General features: G+C 35.5%; 2 long non-coding RNA genes across 3 annotated transcripts; both read left to right on the plus strand.

The window, feature by feature from the left end:
* Positions 1–6,419: 6,419 nt before the first annotated feature.
* LOC122085705 lies at positions 6,420–7,162 on the plus strand. The gene is made up of 2 exons (XR_006142200.1): positions 6,420–6,767; positions 6,855–7,162. It is a non-coding gene; the product is annotated as an uncharacterized LOC122085705 (long non-coding RNA).
* Positions 7,163–10,066: 2,904 nt separating this feature from the next.
* LOC122087284 lies at positions 10,067–13,972 on the plus strand. 2 transcript variants are annotated; one of them, XR_006142733.1, is made up of 2 exons: positions 10,067–10,210; positions 10,602–13,972. It is a non-coding gene; the product is annotated as an uncharacterized LOC122087284 (long non-coding RNA). The 2 variants fall into 2 exon arrangements; XR_006142734.1 differs by having other exon boundaries at positions 10,607–13,972.
* The last annotated feature ends 2,126 nt before the right edge of the window (positions 13,973–16,098 follow it).

The following is a 16,098-nucleotide window of genomic DNA, read 5'->3' on the forward strand; positions in this document are numbered from 1 at the left end:
CTACTTGTACATCTTCCATTGTAGGTAATCGACTAGATGCAAGGGCAACACTAAGTTGGGGGTGCAAACCATTGCAGAATTGTGCCACCAATACTTCTTTATCCCACTCAAAATTAGAACAAGTGGCTAAATAATAAAATCTAGCAACATATTCTTCAACGGTCAAATTCTCCTGTTTCAACTGTGCAAACCTGAAATGCATATGTTGCTTGTAGTCAGAAGGCAAGAATCTCCGGTTCATAAGTTCATGCACTTCAGCCCAAGTAGTGACTAAACCAATGCCTTGGGTGCGGTTCTGTTGCTATTGCTTGACCCATCAGACTCAGGCCTTGCCTTTCAGTTTAGCCTCTGCAAATAGGATCTTTCGGGCCTTAGTCAACCCGTACCATTTGAAGAACGCCTCTAAGCTGTGAATCCAATCAAGGTATAGTTTTGGATTGTTATCTCCATAAAAATCAAGGATATCCAATTTTTCTGCTCTTTCTGCTTCATCATTATATCTATCAGTTCCATATGGTGGTGGAGGCGGTGGTGGTAGTGGCACTGACGGATCCTATGGAGTGGTGTTGGAAGAATCCCTAGATTGAATGGGACTCTTTCCTTTCTCTGCTGTCACCAAATAATCAATAGAAACTTGCATAGATTCCATCATTGTCTTAAGGGAAGTGACAACGGTAGTGAGAGCATCAATTTTTGTATCAATTTTTCCTTTATAGGAGTTCAGCTGTTGAATAACTTCACTGTTGGCTACCATAGTGGAGATGGGTAAGATTACACTTAAATATGATGGCAAAATAGTAAATAAAAGATGTTTAAAGAGCAATGACAGAATAATAAATAACTCAACTTTTTTTTTTTGCAGAGACTGCAGAACTGTAAATATTGGAATTCAATTTAAGTCACAAGGGGATATCACATGTGGGGTAGGGGTATTATTGGAAGTGAGTAAAAATATGGAATAGAAAGGGATAAAAGATAATGGGAAGGGGTAGTGTGGGAAGTAAGCAAAATTAAAGAGGGGTAATTTTGTAAAAGAGAAATTAGAAAGAAATAAAAATTTGATGGGGATTTGGGTGAGATATCGTAACCGACAAAAGAGGTCTCTGCGATGGAATCAGGGCGATGGGAGAAGTCGGGAACCAAGTATGTCGCCGCCTCTCGTCTTCTCGTCTTCTCGTCTTCTCGTCTTCTTCTGTTTTGTGTTTCTGTCTTAGCTTCTTCTCTTCTTTGAGTTCTGTCCTTTTTTTTCCACTTGTTGTTGGCGGAAAAGGGAAAGAGGTGGTGGGGGCCTTCTTATTGGGAATCGAAGGGAGTAGAGAAAGGGAGGGATTAGGGCTGGGGTTTCAGCAGGCCTTTTTTTTTTGGAACCTGCGGTGAAGGTAGCAAGGGTGCTTCAGGAGGTGAAAGGGAGTTGTGTTTAAGTAGAATCAAGGGGATCCTTCGGCTCTAATACCAAGTTGATGGGGGGACTTAGAGAAGAGGTGAAGAACTAGAATGGAGGGGGAAAAGGACGGGAATCGTACCTCACATATTGCACAAATCAACTAATTCTCATTCCAATAAATTCACCATTTTAACATTGAGTATGTGCAAGTATATGAAGAGAAAATAATAAGACTCCTACTTGGACTCTAACACTGAAACAGACTCGTACCTCTCTATCTCTTACGTATCCTAGACTAAAACAAACGTGATAAAATAAAAGACATTATTAAACTAAATTACTATCAACCCTTATTGGACCATAAACCTAGGTTGGACCGGTTCTTCTTAGCTCTTGGCTTCCAAAGCCGGTCATTCTGGTCTAACCAGGTAAGTGTAGCCTTATCTGCATCAAGTGCGCCTAACTGTATGTGTACTCAAACGACTACAATGGCCTCTTCTCAAGCTTTAGGTCCAAAACCTTACACATGAATCTTCTTGAAAATATGGTTTTGTGGAAGATTGTGTCCTCGAACAAAATCAACAGAGATGAAACTTGCTTCTGCTCCAGTATGAACAACTATATGAATATTTGTAGAATCAACACCGTGCAAAAGAATGCCCTTTTGTCTGAGGAGGGGAGCTTTATCAACTAGTCTATTTGAGAAAGATGTAGGACCAGCGGAGTGAGTTTCAACTTCATCCTCAAGATCATCATTGAGGTCAACATCTTCCTTAAGAGGAAGACCATCATTAATCTCCACATCCTGTTTGTTCATATTGGCAAAACCAATTGCACCAACCCAACCGTAGACAGGGGATAGGTACGTTTAGGACCATAGTTGTCAAGGCGTCGCCTAGGCGTCCAGGCGGTTTGCCTGGGGCCTAGGTGACATTCGCCTTATTGCACTGCATACCGCCTTGTGTTTTGACACTTATTTATGCCAAATATCATTTAAGTAAATGCTTTTTATATTTGTTATTTCATTTTTTATATTTGTTATTTCATTTTTTATATTTGTTATTTCATTTACTTAAGATATTATTCATAAATAAGCAAATACCCCCTATTTGAATCCAATAAAAATAGTTTAAAAATCAAATTCCAAAAGGATAAAAAGTCAACCCCCCAGTCCAAGAAGAAAAACTGGATTTTGGTTATAGGGGCGATTTTCAACTTTTAAATGCTGGAGTTTTTCTCAATTATGAAAATTTTATAAATTCTATCATGTTAAAACATTGCTAAAAACCAAAAGTCCGGTAAAATAATTTTTTGTTTTGATATCCATAAAATTATTTTCATTTAGGCGATTTTAACAGCATTAGCGCATTTAAAAATAAGTTTGACCGAAGCATAACTTTGTCATTACAACTCAGATTTAAGTAATCTTAGACTTATTGGAAAGCTGGTTTTATATTATAACTGATACAAAAAGTCTTATATAAAAATAATATCATTTGACCAGTCAAACTTATTATAGAACTAGAGCATTTCTGTAAATTTTGATTTTTTATAACTTAATATGACTTAATGTTAATTTTTTATGATTTAATATGGCTAAATGTTGCTTAATTTTGATTTTTTATGATACAAGGTATATATATATAGCTTACTAAATAATGTTAGAAAATAGGAAAAATAAAATATAATAATTGGCCGCCTTGTTCGCCTCAAGGCGTGCACCTTCTTACCTAAGCGCTTAGACAACCCTCCACCTCCTTGGTTCGCCTTGGCACTGTGACAACTATGTTTTTTATTCCAATATATATTTCTACAAATAGAAATAGTTTATGTATAAATTCATGAAATGTCTTCCTATTTTGTCAAGACTTTTAAGAGATTTGTCTTTTAAAGATATCAAATTTTACAGTTTCCCATGATGTTGTTGCATAGTTCAAACAACCAGGATAGTTTTTTTTTTCTCTGTTCACCAATGAAGGGAATAGTCATTAGAAAGAGAAGATGGCATCTGAAGAAGACAGCAACACCTAGTGGACTTCTGCTCTATTAAAATGTCCATAATCTATGGGTCTCTGCTGTAGTAGCGGCAACAGTGGCAGTTAAAATAGAACATATGTATGCTGCTACTGAAAGATTTGCCTGAGCCTAAGATCAGCATAGTTGCTTTCATTATTATGGGTCATCCTTTAGATACCCAAACCAAAGTCAAAAGCTCCCGTTTCTAGGAGTTGGAAGTCAATCCTAAATCCGCTTGTATTTCCACCAGTTTAGAATATTAGGCTTAGTTTTTAATTTTTTTACTCCAGTTATTTACCAAATTTCAAGTGTATAAATCGGTGCTCTGGCTGGAACCAGAAATGAATTCCTACAATGAAATTCTCTTCGTCCGAGTTTTCTATTTGATCTTTCTACTTTTTCCTAGTGTTTTCATTACTTTCCTTTCAAATCCTGAATTGACTTATGTAAAGTTGTCATTGTTGATTAGAATATTCAATTATTATTCATTTCACTATTTTTTGACGATTGAATGTGATCATATTATGTCCATTAGTTCCTCGTAATTATGTAAACAATTGCTTTACTTTTCCTCAACTGGAACCCCACCTTCACAACTTATACAAGCTATTAAGAAACTCATTATTATGAAGACTGGTTTTCTTTTCTTTTTCTGTTGTTTTTTGAGTTTTCATTTTCAATCTCCATCTAATTTTTTCAATCAATTGAGCAGGTGGTCTTCTCTGTTTATTATCTGTTTAGGAAAGTTTTCAGTTAATTTGCAGTGGAGTTATTGGTCTGATCATGAATCCCTTGCTATTTTTTTTCTTCTTTTTGGATGAAATATGCATACCATTGTGTGATTGTTTCCTGGATTGTCATCTTTAATACCTTTTTTATTCCATTGAGACTGTCAATTATGTAGACATAATCCTTTTATTACCATTTTATTTTCTTATCATGGATTGGGCTAGGCCACAATGGTTCACCTAATGCGATAGTTTTTATCATGCTAACATTGATTCTCATGCTAGTTTCTTATTTAAGGGATCTTTAGACCTCGAACTCCATTTATTCTTACCTTCATTTTGAAATCCTACTGGTTCTCATGATCCCATTCTGGATTAAGTGGCATGATCTGATTAAAAAAAAATTCTTTGTATACTTCTTTGGTAGTTTCTTATGATTTACAATATAATTTAAATATATTGTGAGAAGCAAAGATTTTAGTAAGAGGAGCAATGATTTCAATATGTCAACTTAAGACTCTTCTACGATGATCGACCCTGCCGTCCACCAAAACCATAGAATAAACAATAGACACAGAAGTCGACTGTTGGGGGATTTGCGTATAGAAATAGACACAAGATCCATTTCCTGTGTTGAACGACGTCGAGTGTTGTCTCAGGTTAGATCTCACTTCTGTTGGTGTATGATGTCTTGTATTCCGTCGTAATTTAATCCAGGGAGTACTAGTGTAGCACCTAGACAGGCAGGACGACGTTTCTACAACTTCCTTATCATCATTGTGCTTATTTAATTGAGCCTCTGTTTTGGACGAGATGCACTCTCTTTCTCAAGGTCAATGTTATAGAATCTGTACAGTTTCCGGTTTCTGTTTCATTCTCTTCTGAATCCTTACTCCTCTAGATCAGAATTTCAAAACCCAGATTGTGCTTCTGTTTTCTATTGGACCAAAAAGAAGGAAATTTAGGGTTTCAGTTTTTCCCTCTTTGTTGTTTTACTTTGACTACGAATAAGTGTTTGGATTTAGAAGAACCAACCCCACAAACGGGAATATAGAACGCAACCGATACTAAACGCTTGTGCTGTAATTGGGATAAGCATAAGAAGATTATGGTGGCATTTTTGCTTTGTCAATTCCACCATGGGAACCCATTTTTCAATGGTTCTACCCGCTGCCCACTACTCAGATTGCATGCTCCTCTTATTTCATTTCATCCACATGGTTACCATGGCTAACTTGTCTAACTTTTTTGGTTCTTATGTTTAGAAGGTACAGCTAGTCTAGACTCTTTGACTCCAAAAGTTAAACCAAATAATTAATAACATAAATGCATGCCTCGTCTTTGGTTATGTAGTTTTAATCTAATTATACATGTTAAATGACCACAAATTGGAGTGTCATTCAAGAACATATAGACATGGAAGTAGATACTACACATATGCTATCGTATCATGACATCTAAATGTAAACCCAGTACCATACCAAATGGTGTGTTGTAGTGCTCTGTGATTTGGCTTCGATCAAGCTTACATGGCAGGAAGGAAGACAAAAAAAATACAAGATTGCTATGCCCTTAAGTCTGTTCAAACAAACTTAAGGGCATACTCTCTTAATTTTGCAGAAATATAGAACTAGTTGAATGAATATTGAAGTGTCTTCCTAAGCATCCTCAAGCATCAGTTACCCTTCTTTAATCTTTGGGCATGGCTCCTTTCTCCTCCTTACTATGTATATTGTAAGATCAAACACCAAGAAACACGAATAATAAAGAGACAATAGATTCGTACGACACAGAGATTTAACGAGGTTCACACACCAGGGTGGTGTGCTACGTCCTCGGGCGAAGAAGAAGATGATTCACTATGCAGAAGAGAAATTACACCCTAGCAGCGGCGAGGAAAAACTCGCTCTGAAACCCTAGCTGCGTGAAAACCCTGGAATACAATGACTTTCTCAACAAGCAACAGTACATTATATATACTCCAAATTGCGGGTCGACCCATCGGGTCGTGGTCGATCCAGTCGAACCATACATCGGCCCAACCCCTCTGCTTCCATCACAGATCTCAAAAAATTTCCCATTTGGGTCACCACCAAAATATGTCGGATCAGGTCAATCTTCAAAACGGGCCAAGAATTCGAGACAAACTTAACATATATGTTAATTGCAGCACAAGCGTTTACAAATCTACCACAATTGAAGAAGAAGAAGGGATGTACCTACCTGAAAGATCGGGGTAGACTGTTGGAGTGTCACCTTACTATCTCCAGCATGTTTTACTAACAACCACTTGGATACTCATCTATTCACATATGAAATGAATTTTAAGTGACCATTTCTTCTGATCTTCTTGTATGTTATGTCTATAGATACTCTCTTTTCAAAATGTTAGTAATGCAGCTTCTTCATTTTCTGCTTTTGAGGACTTCAAAGTAATTAAAAGTATTAAATTTTCTATTTATGAAATAAATGCAGAAGAGGTATAAGGTCATGGCAAGCAAAGCAGGAAAATCTGTAGTGAAAGCGATTGGGGCGTATCAGTACCCATGGCAGGAAAAGTTGGCTAAGTACAGAGATGAGCTCTCAAAAGGAGTTTGGGAACATTGGCACTTAGGGGCATGGAAGCCATCTATGGGATGGTACTCAACTATACTGTATTTACTTTTTATTTCAAAGAAACCAACTCTGTAGAGGATCCTGAGCTATTCAACTCTGCTCTTATTTAGGGTTCAAACACCCTTTTGGCGTCAACTGGGACTTGGGCTTTGCTGCTTATGCCGTCCCATCTGTTCGTCACTGCTTTCATTTCCTCCATTTAGCCCTTGACAGAATAGCTCTGATGGCAAACGATCCATTTTGTTTACAACCAAAAGAAAGATAAGGGAACAACTATGAACTGTTCCAAGGCAGCATTTGTAAATCCAATATTTCTGCAGGTTATCTTTAAGCTTAGATTTGTATATCCATATGCATAGAGGCTTGTGTAAATTGAGTTAACGGGATTGATCCTTTGAATCATATACTTGCACCACTAGTTGATTGCATTTGTACTACCACGTTCGGACTATGCAGGAAGCGCACATGAATTGGAAGTCCTACGAGTTGTAAAGGGTTGCGGCAAGCACTGCGAGTAAACTCATGAAGAAATTCTCAATCTTTTTCCTGAAGGGATTGTAGTACTGGTACTGAGATTTGTTTCCTTTTTTATGGATACTCGTGATTTGAGAGAGATGTTTAAATCTTGTATATTGTGGAGAAGAAGAAAATAGATATGGTTTATTTTGCTGATCAATTAGCTGGGGTTGATAGAATTGATTACAATGTGGAGGGTGTATTTTCTGATTTTCCATTTTATTTGCTTGAATAACTAAAAATAAAAAATAAAGGAAAAGATTGGGTCAAATCTGTGTCTATCTCTCTCCTCTTTTCCTTAAAAAGGTCCCCTATGCCATGGCAGTGGCATACCGAACCCTCTCAAAAAACAAAAAAAATGAGGAAACTATCGGATGGATGTAAGATTATTAGACATGTCCACCAAACATAAATTCCAACTCTATTGGCACATGACAAATATTTACCCTTTTTTTATTTTATTATTTTTTTTATTTTTAAGCAGGTAAACTTATTTACAAAGTGTGAAAGTACATGTTGGTCATACAAAATGTAGAAGTATTTGTGCCATAATATCTATTTGTGGTGTTTAATGGGATCACCACGCCCAATCGATGGGGGCCATGGGAGAGGGTGAGAGCATAGTTCGGACACATAGGAAACAATGAATGATGGAGGAGAGAAATGTGAGAGGGTTCTTACTTTTTTATTATTTTATTTTTTATGTGGCTATTTTCTAATGAACTCATCAGTGGAATTTTACTCATACACACTAGAGGAGTAGGGGAATGATAAGGAGAACCCAGAAAAAAAAGGGGGGGAAGGGGGGGGAACACACTAAGTACAACTCACACACCCATGTGACAAGAACTAACCCAATGAGGTGCCGGCTCTCCAAGCATAAGCAACAAACCAGTGCCTAAATGACTGCATTTATCTCATATGTTTAATACATAATTATTTATCCATTAATCAAATATAGTAGCTACTATTGTTTATTTATAGCAACAAAATTTGAAGCTCTTAGACAAAAAAAAAGGTGTACCTATTATTATTTTTTTCATATTAAATGTAAATGAATGATAGCTTTTGGTTGAATGTAATTAGATATTGCAAATTAAATCGAAATAAAACCAACATGGAAAATTCAAAAACTAATGATGACAATGATTGTGTAGCTAGAGATTTAACAGTTATGGCAATTGAAAATTTTGGCACGCTTTAAAAATAGATTCATCACCCCCACAATATTTTTGGCCTAAAAGCAAAGTAATTTAGTTGAGATAAATCTTAATTTTCTACATTTAGTAAGTTCCTGGAATAATTCCTTATCCTAATAATTACTAAATAACTGCAAAACTTTTCGCCTTTCATTTTTTTTCTTGCATTCTTCATTATTCTGCTGTCATTTTCATTTTCATTTCTCAGATCTTTATCCCCTTTTCTGTTTATATCTCAGACTTTATTTACTTTGTTTTATTTGGATTCCTGCAACGGACTCCATTAAGTATGTATAAGGCTGAGTTTGTTATTGTAATATTAAATCCAAATAAACGAAACGAAATTTAACTACGTGGTGTCAATGAAAGGCTTTCAAAATGCATTGACTATCAAAAGTTAACTTTGGCACTTTGAGTTGGAGAAAGTTTTCCTATACTCATAGTGTAGGATTCGACCACCATGTTAGGGTCAATAAACATCCCCTTATTTATAAATGGTTGAACATACTTCCACTATTGCATGATGCCCTCTCTAGCCCATCTAAGTGACATGGTCAACGGCTAGTTTATCATGGGCCTAGTTATTGATACGGGATCCATTAACACATGAATAATCTAAAAGGTTCCACTATGTTAGATAGAAATCCCGATGGGATCATTTGAAGCAATCCCAAATGACCTTATTTGTTTGCCCTTGATTCCAAAATAAGACATGTCAATTTGGGAATTATTCATTGAAAGTTTTCTACTTAGAATCACTCAAATATTTCTTCTTCTATCCACGTATTGTTTTCATGGAAAACCAATTAAGTCTTGATTTAGTTCATTTCTTGGTCTATCAACTAGTAGTTGATCTAGAATCCAATTATTGTAAGGATGTCGCATCTATGATATCATCATTGACATTTAATTAGTTGTATTGTAAGCAACTCTTTTTTTTTTTTGTGATAGTAATTATTGGTTAAATGATGATGACCCTATAATGAAATATCCAGTTGAAAGACTTTGATTGTTAAAGGAAGTTTTTGGAAATGTGTGAATTTTCACCATTCCAAATTACTTAATGCAAACAAGCTTTATACACATTGACCACATGATTTGGTGCATGAAGTTATTTAGGCTTTACTTTCTTTTAAGTGAAATAAATCTCTTCTTTTTACCATTCTGACATTAAAATAGTTAATTCGTTAGCATGGTGGTTGAACCATAACATTCAAGCTGATTATTTAACCCGCTTAATTAGAGTTTCGAGTAAAATTTTTCTTTTAGATAGATACACTATGGTACACTATATAAATGGGTAGCGGCAAGGTAACAACTAAGAAACTCGTATTTAAGACCTAGTAGGTGAGGGTTTTACGTACCATAACCTCACCTTCTGCTGTAGGCTATTTTTAAATTTTTTTTTAGAACTAGGCATTAATTGTTAATTATAGATAATATGTGAAACATCAAAGATGGAATTGCCAAAGAGAAAACTATTCCACATCTAAAAAAAGAAAAAAAGAAAAAAAAAAATAACACGTCATCTTCCATCATCAGTATTTTAGTCCAGCTCAGCACTTCCCGTCTGTTATATTTTCAGTCACAACTCACAAAGTAAATGGTTCAAAATTAACGGAGAGGAAATTAGGAAAAAGCAAAAGAAAAGTCTTATCTATCTCTTTCTCTCTCTAACTCTCTGTTTCAGTTTGCGTCTGCAAACAACCTCGCTCGGCAAAAAAATAAAGGGAAAAAATTGCGAAAAAAAGGTTTGTACGATCTAACAAGAGCTCTACACTTCTACAGTTCTGATGTTCATCTGTCTTTTCCATCCTCAAACATTCTAAAAATCTTGGTCATGGAAGATATAAGAAGCAAAGGAAAAAAAGAAAGAAAAAAAAATAGGGATATAATGTGGTGATTCAAGGGACGGTTGAAGGAATGAATCATTTCTAGATTCTGTGCTCATAAATCAAAACCCTATCTACTATTTCCTGCTTCGATTTCATTCCTCCAGAGGCCGATTGTTCTATGTATTTTTTGATGGGTTTTTTAAATCTCTCTCCACCTCTGACATGCTCTGTCTTGGATTTTTTTCCCTCATCATGTGTTGTTTCGTTGAGCATGCGAAGCTAAGTAAGAATTATTTTTTTCCCGTAGTGAAGGATATAGCATATAGGGAGGCGTTCATCTGGGAGAGATCTCTGATTGTGGAGACTTTGTCCATTTGGAAAATAAAAATGGAGACTGAGATGGGTAGTTAGAGATTGCTTTTGGAGAAACAGAAAAACGAAAGCAATGGATGCATCTGTCGGTGGCCTGTTTTGGGTTAGGCGTCGAAATGGGTCTTGGTGGCCTGGCCGGATAATGGGTCTCGATGAATTGCCAGAAAGTTGCTTGGTTTCGCCGAGATCGGGGACTCCTGTGAAGCTCCTGGGAAGAGAGGACGCTAGCGTGTGAGTGGTTTTAGTTTTTTAGATTGCATGTCTTATTTGCTTCTGTTTAAGCTCATGGGAGAGGGAGAAAAGATAAAGCTTTTCATCCCAGTTTGGATTTTTATTTGAGCCTTTTCATTCTCAATCTTATTCCGAATAAACTGTGTAACAGCTTCGCTAATCTCTATTTTGCTTTTTTCCTTCACCCCCTTCCCTGATTGAACAGTATGTTTTAAGCTTGGTGTTATTATACATATGTCATCCTTCCCCCTTATTCCATTATTATTCAATTTTGGTGAATAGATCTACTGTCTTTTCCAAACTACTGCCGTTGTTAAGTTCCTTTTGGATCTGTGTCAAATAAATCTATTATGTTATGGGTTTTTTTTTTTGGTTATTGCTTTGCCCTCTTGATTGATTTGTTTGTTTCAGCACTGAGGAAATTGTATTCTAAAGCAAAATATATTTCTTTAACATGTTAATGTGGCAAACTGTAGAGTCTGCATCATCCCTGGTACCACAGCTTTCACTGTGAAATTCATTTTCCTGTTTGATTCTGCAAACTGATTGGAATCTTCATATCCACATGAAGATCAAGTGTGTTTGGTGTCGTACGAAGGAGTTGGCTCTTGTTCAAAAACTTTTAAATGGTATGGAAGGTGGTTGGTGTTGCCAACATCATTAAACTAATGTAAGGTTGAATCACATGACCTAACCCCAGCCAGGATCTTAAACACGAACAATAAATTTCAGATCCATGTAACAAATCACAGTAACCAATCATAACTGAATATGATATGGCAGAAAATAGGTTAAAATCTCTGAATTTCATTTTAAACTTTAAGGTTCTTTGATGGCTTAGATCTTTCAATCTAGTAGCCTTCATTAGGTGTTGAGTTGGTTGCGAAAAGTTGATATTTGCTGGACAATTGTAGAATTGGTCCCCAAAAGGTGATATTCAATTGCTGGACAGAATAGGAGATCGATCACTTTGTTCAGCAGCAGATTTACTCCTTTGAGTAATCTTCAGGTCACCAACAGATTTCCTGTTACATGTTTATTATGATAAATGGGGTCATCATGTAATAGGAGACGTCGTGGAGTCATGGGTTCGGTTAATGGGAATTACAAATGATCAGGAGTTGCATGGGTAGTGGATGGGTAGTTCTTTTATTTGAAAGTTGATTAGTTATTATAACCATATATAATGCTTTAAATTGGTGGCAGCCTAATGGAATGGATAGACTCAAATGACAAAAGGTTCCCTACAATTTCGCTTTGGAGAAGGAGGTCATGGTTCCTCAATAGAACCAAATATGTAATAGCTTCATCCATAAAGCTATTTATCCTTTTTCCTTCTTTTATTTCCCTATTTATCTCTCTTCCCATTTAAAGTGTGTACCCAGTGCACGAGGCTCCCGCATGTGCAAGGTCCAGGAACCTTTTGTCAACCCATCTAGCCTTCTATTTTCTTTCTCACTTACTCACCTTATCAAGATAGTAAGAGGGAATTCTCCCTTGCATGCATCATTTGATATCAGAGCCTGGCTTTGATACTGTTGCATTCACCCCACGGTGCAAGGTGAAGTTCAAGAGAAAGATGGCAATTTTTAGTAAACAACTCTGTGCTAGTTCTTCAGGCAATCAGATTTGATAGTATATGTAAACAACTCCGTGCTAGTTGAAGACAATGTTTTTTGGTTTATAGACTTGAGATGTTGGTTGGTTGAGATACTTTGATACTTTTTTTAATTCTGAAATGGTCCTCTAATAATTGTTAACATATTTTGATTTTGTTTGATCATATATGGGATCTATGCTTTCCCCATATCTGATCTGTGATGGTGTTAGAATGATAACTATTGAACCTTCTGTTGCAGCACCATGTACTGACGATCAACTTTTTATTTTCTGAATTTCTTTTCCTTTTGACTATGTCTTATGTTATTGTGATTTTATAATTTGGGACCAATCTAATTATATGCTTTATAATGTTAGAGATCAGATTTGGAACTCTATTTGTTTAGTGATGGAGAAGTTTGATGTTGATATTTGGGATTGATTGAATTAAATGATTATTGTAGTTTTATATGTTTTGGAAGTCATATATCAAGAAATTGGTGATTATATGGATTGATGCTAATCCTTTTTGGTTTTGTGATGTAATAAAGCAAGGAGACTTTACAACCATTTTATTCCTTATTGCTATTTTACATGCTTCTTCTCTCATTTGATCCTAAGGACTTATATTACTTGTATAAGTCATTGGAGACTATTGTTTCTACCCACTTTGAAGCAGATCCATCTCCATAATCCAAACCATGCTCTGGTTTGGGCAATTTTCAGATCTGAAGCATATGAAATTACTACTGATCTGACCAACAGATCATGATTCTGTTTAGTTATGACTTTATTTCTCATCTATGGAGGGCTGCTCTACTGAAGTTTGAAGGCCATCAGTACTAGAGATGTCCATCAGTTAAACTTCTTCTTATACAGCCTGCGGTAATTCAGTATTGACCCCCTTTTCTCTATTAAGTTGATTTCAGATATGATTGGTGATATAAGTCAGTATTATAGTATTATTGGGGATTCTTTGCTTTAAATTTGGGAGTTAACTAACTCCAGTAATTGCTGGTTTTAGTGTTCTATCAATTTCTCAGGCCACGTTTATTCTATTTTGCTATCGGGTACTGCTATTTGGTGCTCAATGGAATGGTCTAACATTTTTAGTCCTCCAGAGTTAGTAATTTTGTCAAATGAATACAGGCAACCGTTGTTTGCAGCCACTAGTGGAGACACTTTAATTGCCTAAGAAAAGGTGAACCTGAGCCCTGATTAGGAAGATAAAATACCCATTTGCAGTAGAACTTCGAGCAGCCCATATGAAGACTTCTAATTAAACGTGTAATTTTTTATTTTTTTGTTTAATTCATGAAATGTGGGGTAGTACTTAGTAGGGTATGGTATATTATAAGTTTAGGGCCTTGAGGTTTCGGATATTAATTTATCATGTTATTCAATGGCTTTATCAACCTTGATCGATTGTTAATTTCTAATGTTAGAAAATATTCACTTGTTAGCAGACTTCATAAATCCCTTCTTTGATGGCTGATTTTTTTTTTTTTTTACTGGTTATTGCTGGTAAAAGTAAAGCTGACATCCTCCAGTGTTTCAATGTGTACTCCAATGGTCAATATGTACTTCAATTGGTATGATGATCTCCATTTTGTAAATTAAATGATAATAAGAACAAGAGATATATGGCATTTGGTGTTTCATAGTTCATATAAACTAATAGAATGAATCCTCCTGACATGGCCATCTGCTTATTGTTTATTTTATAGTTAAATAATGTCATCAAGCATTAGTAGTGATGCCAACAACTCGGAAGTTCCATTGTATAGGAACTTACAATGTGGCTGTCAAAGAAGGGCATCTGTTAGAATTTCAGATTATGCCTGAAACAGATACATATTATATTATTGTTGCCCAGAGTTTCCGAATGGAAGGTTGTGGCTTCTTCTTGGTTGTGCCTAGATATGCTACTCCAACAATAGTGGATGAAAGGAATGTACAAATGGAGCAGATGAAAGAAGAATTGAAAATTTTACTGACGAGATTCGTAGTCTGAAGAATACTTTGAGTTTGATGGGTCAATTTGTAATAGTTATACTACTGGTAGTAATTTTTTCATATTTCAATGTAATATAAAATAGGTACTTAAATTTTTGTTGAACTATATGATCCGTTCTTACCAATGAAATGACTAGTTGTTTATATCCAATTTAAATTTATTAACGTGTGTCTTCGCCTAGCTGATGCAAAGTATCCATTTATTGTTGACTTCAATTCAGTGAAGAGTGAAGACTGTCGAGATTATAGTGAGTGCCAATGTGTTGGGTGCATGCGAAAATCCTCCCAACCATGGTTATAGGTATAATGAATTAAATTGACCGTATCTATCGAATTGTTCTAAATTAAGATATTTCCAAACTAAATAATTAGCAATTATAGATAATATACAAAAAACGAAATTAAATAAAAAATATAAACGACTTCATACCTATCCAAAACCATGGCATGAAGAAATCAAATCATGTTTTTTAATAAAAAAAACAACTCAATACTATATTATTCTTTTTTAAGATGCACAATACCTATTTTGATTACATGAACTACAATCATGCCTTGTAATTTTCTTCTTTTTGTCCTCTTCAGTTTACAAAAAATAAATAAATAAATTACTACACTACACTATTAGACTTGATAGCTCACGAGTTCCACTCTTTTTTTTTTCACATATTACTATAAAAAAGAAAAAGAAAAAAATTAAAAATAAAGTACATGTGTGGAACAAATTTTAGTTTATTGTTTTGTTTTTTGGATTTTTTTTTGGCCAACAGAACATGGGTCCAAAGACTCAGAGGTAACCAAACTGTTTTCCACTCAGAGTCAATGGCCAGAATCAGGATAACCAAAGAGTTTTTTCACTCAGAATCAAGTGACAGAATCAGGGTAACCAAACAGTTTTTCACTCAGAATCAAGTGACAGAATTAGGGTAACCAAACAATTTTTTTACCAGAAGAAAATTATTCCAAAGAAACTCATCCATATGAGTTAGATCCAGAGTCCAGAATCCCTGGAATTTGATTCGATGGATAATTCGAACCAAACACCCCTAAGGATTTTAAACTCGAAGTCAGGTCAAATTCGAATCAATCACAAAAACCCAACAATCACTCTCTCAAATATGAAAATCCATTGATTTGAATCCAAGAACCTTAGGCCCGGTTTGATTTGTTTCTCTTGTTTTTGTGTCTAGAAACAGCAGAAATGGTTTTTTTCCATTTCTGTGCTAAGAAACAAATTTTTGAAATGCAAAAAAAGTGTTTGATTTTTTTGTTTCCCAAATAGTCGAGTTCAAGACATGAGTGAAAGCACGACGTTATAGGAATGCAACTCACGGATGAAGGCATGACGTTGGAGTTGCAGGTATGCTTCATAGAGATGAGCTTCAGAAGAATGAAGACAATCCGAAACTCTGAGCTTCGCACAATCAAGTTGGAATCGCTGCATTTGGATAGTGAGAAGTTTCAAACAACGGGTTGGGGACTTGGGGGTTTGGGTATGTCGAGTGAAGTATCAGGTTCTTCATGATTTTTGTCGTTCCCACTTGATTCTAGAAACAGAAAAACAAGTCTAACTTGTTTATCCATTC

The sequence above is a fragment of the Macadamia integrifolia genome, chromosome 8 (assembly GCF_013358625.1).
Source record: "Macadamia integrifolia cultivar HAES 741 chromosome 8, SCU_Mint_v3, whole genome shotgun sequence".
NCBI classification, from domain to species: domain Eukaryota; kingdom Viridiplantae; phylum Streptophyta; class Magnoliopsida; order Proteales; family Proteaceae; genus Macadamia; species Macadamia integrifolia.